We start from the raw sequence: 6,359 nt of genomic DNA on the forward strand, positions 1-6,359 counted from the left end.
GAAGCGTTGATGTTGGGTGGAAGCAGGAATAAGGTGCCGTTATCACAGCAGCTGGGTGCTGTAGTCGACACAGTGGCGGGGGAAAGGTCGAGATGAGCAGCGAAGAGCGCGTTGGCAGCGACGGCAAACACCTGCATGATGAATACAAGAGGATTAGTGACTTGTGCGGGAGCACAGCCACCGAGCCCACAGAGCGGCGGTGGTGGTTGCAGCACTTTTATGGCCGTGTCTGCTGTGCCCGGGGCACAGCAAACGAAAGGTGCCCGAAATGTCTACGTTCACCCATGACGTCACGTCCGCTATAACCCATGATGTCACATCCGCTCATTTCCATGGCGGCCGTCTTACGGAGCCGGCTGCGCTGCGAAACGGTCCGTATTCCGTGCCCACTTAGAGCGTGAGTAATTCATCTTTCCACGCTATATGCGCGTAATAAAGGATTGGGGCTGTGAGCAGTTTGATGCGTTACCATTAAGTACCTTGTGCGCATATTTTGCCTCCTGGCCGCGTCAAATTGCAGCCGGCATGTGGAATGGGCCGTGGCATATATAAAGCTGCTCATGTGAGTGGTATTGCCTCCGTCAGGATCGTCAGTGCGTGCACAGAACCATTCAGTAGTCTGGTTCAGGGAGGATGCGCGAAAGAACGAGGACGTAAGAAAACACTGGCATGACGAGCTGTTCCGTCAGATCGCGTTACATCGCGCTTTTTTTCTAAGACCATCTCGCTCGAGCGAGAGGATCTTAGAACAGCATTACTACTGCTTTTTTACGGCTTTGCTGCGGCTCATTTAATCGTCACCTGCATTCTTTTAATAATACAAATGACATCGCTGCGCGGAAGAGCGTCTCTTGAAGTTTCCAAACAAGAGCCAATGCCGCCGTGCCTGCTGCGTATACACGCTTGCCTTTCCTTACGCAGTTAAGACGCGGCACTAGCTCTGCTACTGCGTGATACAGGGTCACTGTGATAAGAAAATTAAAAAAGAACGAACGAAATTAAGGCAGAAAATGTCAAACGTTGCCAAGCGTGATAAACGGACCTGCCTCGCCAGATGAGTTGAAGAAATCGGGGTCCTGAAGTCAGCTTCGCCGCAGTAGACTAGTGTTACGCGCTGAAGCATGTCAGAACTGAAGAGTGACCGCTTTCACCGACATAAATAATATGTGTTCCTTAATGATGTACGCGTGCACCTGTCGTCTCCTGTTACATTACGCGCGTTGAGGCGCCTAAGTGTACTGGCCGGCCTTCAGCGCTATTTCGGACGTGGCTGTGATGCTTTGAACCGTTGGTTTGTCGACCTCGTAAGCCAGTTAATGTTTACACGGCCATTTTTTTCTGAGCTGTTGATTTCTTCCATAACAGCTACGTAATTTCGTAGTTTCCTGTTCAACTGCTTTGGTCATATGCGAGTCAAGGTTGTTCTCTTTAGCCGAGCGCAGTTTTCGAAAGCGAAACGACGCTTTTGCATCAGCATATAGTGCCGTCGCCCATTTACAACACAGTCAATCAATGTAGTTTTGTATGTCACTGGGAAACCGCCGAACGCAGGGAACTCACTCGCATGCGGGGAACTGCATAACTAACCACGGCATTACCGTGCCTCTTGGAAAGCTGCTTTGCATCAAAGGCCGGATACCCTTGCTATGATTCACCGCAAAATATTTTGTATGTCTAACCGCTTAACATATTTGTATTGCGGTGAAGGTAACCTTACGGAACCGAATTTCGCAACGCTTTTTTGACTCCTGCATCTCTACCAGCCACTACCAAACGCTGGTCGGTACGTCTCTTGGCAAAGGTCCAGGTAAATCTCCCCTGTTGGGAGTTGGGGGCACTCACGTATATGAAAACTGCCAAGGAAAGCAGTTTTCCTGATGAAGGCATGCTCCCGTGTCGAAACATTTGCACCAGCCTGTTCGACCACCGTTATCACCGCAACATAGTTGTGTGTTGCGGTGAAGCATGCCGATATTGGGAAAGATTTACGTGAATCTGGAATGTATGGTTTCTGTCAGCGACGAACCTAATGTTCTACTCTCATCAAAGCAGATTTTCGTGGCAGGATGCATGATGTCTTGAGAACTTTTGTTGGCTAAAGCCATACGTGCCAGGTTAGCTCTTGTCACAATAATACGCTTTACCGCAATACACAAGAGGCCCCGCTGTAGGACACGCCCGCCGTAGTTAGCCAAAACCTTATGTGATGGTTCACTGCAAAACACCTCCTGTATTGCGGTGAATTGCAATAAAGCACATTTGTCAGTTTAGAATGTAAAGACCCTTGCCCTTCGCTTTTGTAATAATATGACTCAGTTTAATGAGAACATGTATTCACTGCTAAAAACATCCACATTGAAATGGAGATATGAACACTGTTGGCAGCTTGTGTGATGTTTTATCCCTTTACTTTTTTGTGTACCTGTCACGCTGCCATTATTAAATTTTCCTGTACTTCGTTAGGTGCTGACATACATAACATTACATCACAAAGAGCCACTGTGTAATTAGTGTTCAAGGTCCAGTGTGATGGCTTTACTCAAGAAAGGTTTGGGTTATGTTGTTGTGAAGGTTTTTTTTTAGAAGTAGCTTTCTGAGAAGAAATCAGATGTCAGGAAATAGATCTCATTGGCACAGTAATCTTGGCTGCCTTTTGCTCAAACGTGCCCTAGACATAATTGAGTGATTTGCACTTGCAACTGGACAGCAGCCGTAGCTTGGGAGACCAGTGATATGGCATATTTTATCAAACTAGGTGACACATAGCATTACCAGTCCGAATAGAGACCTGTTTAAATGTTTGTCACCTTTAACACCTAGATTTTCGACCATGAATTCAGAAAAATCTGTAGCACATTTAGAACCTAGATTTTAAATGCTGTATAAGTTGGCTTCTTGTTCACTGCAGCTGTGCTCGGCTTCTGTCCAAACGGGAGAGCACTTCTGCACAGCTTATTAGGGAATATTCTTATTTACATACCTTCTTTTTATTTATCTCGCCTACAATCACAATCAAATGTTTATGGCACATGAATGTGCTGTGCATGAATCTAACTTACAATGCCATGTTCAACAGCGCAGTGCATGTAGCTTGTGTTGGTTCATTCAAGCTAAGCATTGCTACAGCCTTTAACTGTAGGTATCATGGTATGAGAGCAGAGAAATGGATATGCAAAGACAGTTGGGCACATTGAGACATCATCTTTGTTGTGTGTGAAAAGGTGAAAGATACACAATATGGGGAGAACGCATGCACTTTCATATTTTCTCGCGCGCACAAAAAAGCTGGAGGAATAAGGTTTCTTCACTGTGCCATAGAAACTATATGTTTGCTCTCAAGGGTAATTCTGATTCATTGGATATGTTCCTGTGCTGTGTTTATTTTCTTGAGTGTGCTTTAGTTTTTGCATGTTAATGTTTCAAACTCGTTTTTATTTTCACAGACTGAACATCCCACGTCTTGGTTTGACTTCCTGGTACAGGATACTTGCACTTAGCATGGAGTGATGAAGCAAAGCAGTGTACTTTTATTAAATGTGCAGATTTTAGCAGTATAACAGCAGTTCATTAAAAAAACATGTGTGCTGAAAATAAAGTGTTCTTACCCACATTCCTCGTTGTCTATTTATTTATTTATTAATACTGTCAACCCTCATAGAGGGTCATAACAGAGAGGACAATACAATTACATAAATCATCATCATCATCATCATCAGCCTGATTACGCCCACTGCAGGGCAAAGGCCTCTCCCATACTTCTCCAACTACCCCGGTCATGTACTAATTGTGGCCACGTTGACCCTCCAAACTTCCTAATCTCATCTGCCCACCTAACTTTCTGTCGCCCCCTGCTACGCTTCCCTTCCCTCGGAATCCAGTCCGTAACCCTTAATGACCATCGGTTATCTTCCCTCCTCATTACATGTCCTGCCCATGCCCATTTCTTTTTCTTGATTTCAACTAAGATGTCATTAACGCGCGTTTGTTCCCTCACCCAATCTGCTCTTTTCTTATCCCTTAACGTTACACCTATCATTTTTCTTTCCATAGCTCGTTGCGTCGTCCTCAATTTAAGTAGAACCCTTTTCGTAAGCCTCCAGGTTTCTGCCCCGTACGTGAGTACTGGTAAGACACAGCTGTTATACACTTTTCTCTTGAGGGATAATGGCAACCTGCTGTTCATGATCTGCGAATGCCTGCCAAACGCACCCCAGCCCATTCTTATTCTTCTGATTATTTCACTCTCATGATCTGGATCAGCAGTCACTACCTGTCCTAAGTAGATGTATTCTCTTACCACTTCCAGTGCCTCGCTACCTATAGTAAACTGCTGTTCCCTTCCGAGACTGTTAAACATTACTTTAGTTTTCTGCAGATTCATTTTTAGTCCCACCCTTCTGCTCTGCCTCTCCAGATCAGTGAGCATGCATTGCAGTTGGTCCCCTGAGTTACTAAGCAAGGCAATATCATCAGCGAAGCGCAAGTTACTAAGGTATTCTCCATTTACTCTTATCCCCAATTCTTCCCAATCCAGGTCTCTGAATACCTCCTGTAAACACGCTGTGAATAGCATTGGAGAGATCGTATCTCCCTGCCTGACGCCTTTCTTTATTGGGATTTTGTTGCTTTCTTTATGGAGGAGTACAGTGGCTGTGGAGCCGCTATAGATATCTTTCAGTATTTTTACATACGGCTCGTCTACACCCTGATTCCGCAATGCCTCCATGACTGCTGAGGTTTCGACTGAATCAAACGCTTTCTCGTAATCAATGAAAGCTATATATAATGGTTGGTTATATTCCGCACATTTCTCTATCACCTGATTGATAGTGTGAATATGATCTATTGTTGAGTAGCCTTTACGGAATCCTGGCTTGTCCTTTGGTTGACGGAAGTCTAAGGTGTTCCTGATTCTATTTGCAATTACCTTAGTAAATACTTTGTAGGCAACGGACAGTAAGCTGATCGGTCTATAATTTTTCAAGTCTTTGGCGTCGCCTTTCTTATGGATTAGGATTATGTTAGCGTTCTTCCAAGATTCGGGTACGCTCGAGGTCTTGAGGCATTGCGTATAGAGGCTGGCCAGTTTTTCTAGAACAATTTGCCCACCATCCTTCAGCAAATCTGCTGTTACCTGATCCTCCCCAGCTGCCTTCCCCCTTTGCATAGCTCCCAAGGCTTTCTTTACTTCTTCCGGCGTTACTACTGGGATATCGAATTCCTCTAGATTATTCTCTCTTCCATTATCATCGTGGGTGCCACTCGTACTGTATAAATCTCTATAGAACTCCTCAGCCACTTGAACTATCTCATCCATATTAGTAATGATATTGCCGGCTTTGTCTCTTAGCGCATACATCTGATTCTTGCCAATTCCTAGTTTCTTCTTCACTGCTTTTAGGCTTCCTCCGTTCCTGAGAGCTTGTTCAATTCTATCCATGTTATACTTCCTTATGTCAGCTGTCTTACGCTTGTTGATTAACTTCGAAAGTTCTGCCAGTTCTATTCTAGCTGTAGGGTTAGAGGCTTTCATACATTGGCGTTTCTTGATCAGATCTTTCGTCTCCTGCGATAGCTTACTCGTATCCTGTCTAACGGAGTTACCACCGACTTCTATTGCACACTCCTTAATGATGCCCACAAGATTGTCGTTCATTGCTTCAACACTAAGATCCTCTTCGTGGCTTAAAGCCGAATACCTGTTCTGTAGCTTGATCTGGAATTCCTCTATTTTCCCTCTTAGCGCTAACTCATTGATCGGCTTCTTATGTACCAGTTTCCTCCGTTCCCTCCTTAGGTCTAGGCTAATTCGAGTTCTTACCATCCTGTGGTCACTGCAGCGCACCTTACCGAGCACGTCCACATCTTGTATGATGCCAGGGTTAGTGCAGAGTATGAAATCTATTTCATTTCTAGTCTCGCCGTTCGGGCTCCTCCATGTCCACTTTCGGTTATTCCGCTTGCGGAAGAAGGTATTCATTATCCTCATATTATTCTGTTCTGCAAACTCTACTAATACCTCCCCCCTGCTATTCCTAGTGCCTATGCCATATTCCCCCACTGCCTTGTCTCCAGCATGCTTCTTGCCTACCTTGGCATTGAAATCGCCCATCAGTATAGTGTATTTTGTTTTCACTCTACCCATCGCCGATTCCACGTCTTCGTAGAAGCTTTCGACTTCCTGGTCATCATGACTGGATGTAGGGGCGTAGACCTGTACAACCTTCATTTTGTACCTCTTATTAAGTTTCACAACAAGACATGCCACCCTCTCGTTAATGCTATAGAATTCCTGTATGTTACCAGCTATATTCTTATTAATCAGGAATCCGACTCCTAGTTCTCGTCTCTCCGCTAAG

The 6,359-nt window shown here is 44.8% G+C and overlaps 1 long non-coding RNA gene across 1 annotated transcript; it reads left to right on the plus strand.

The window, feature by feature from the left end:
* The first annotated feature begins 224 nt into the window (after positions 1–224).
* On the plus strand, positions 225–3,610 carry LOC129384445 (uncharacterized). Its single transcript, XR_008612165.2, has 2 exons — positions 225–397; positions 3,444–3,610. It is a non-coding gene; the product is annotated as an uncharacterized lncRNA (long non-coding RNA).
* Positions 3,611–6,359: the final 2,749 nt, after the last annotated feature.

This window comes from Dermacentor andersoni, chromosome 9 (assembly GCF_023375885.2).
Source record: "Dermacentor andersoni chromosome 9, qqDerAnde1_hic_scaffold, whole genome shotgun sequence".
Taxonomy (NCBI): Eukaryota; Metazoa; Arthropoda; class Arachnida; order Ixodida; family Ixodidae; genus Dermacentor; species Dermacentor andersoni.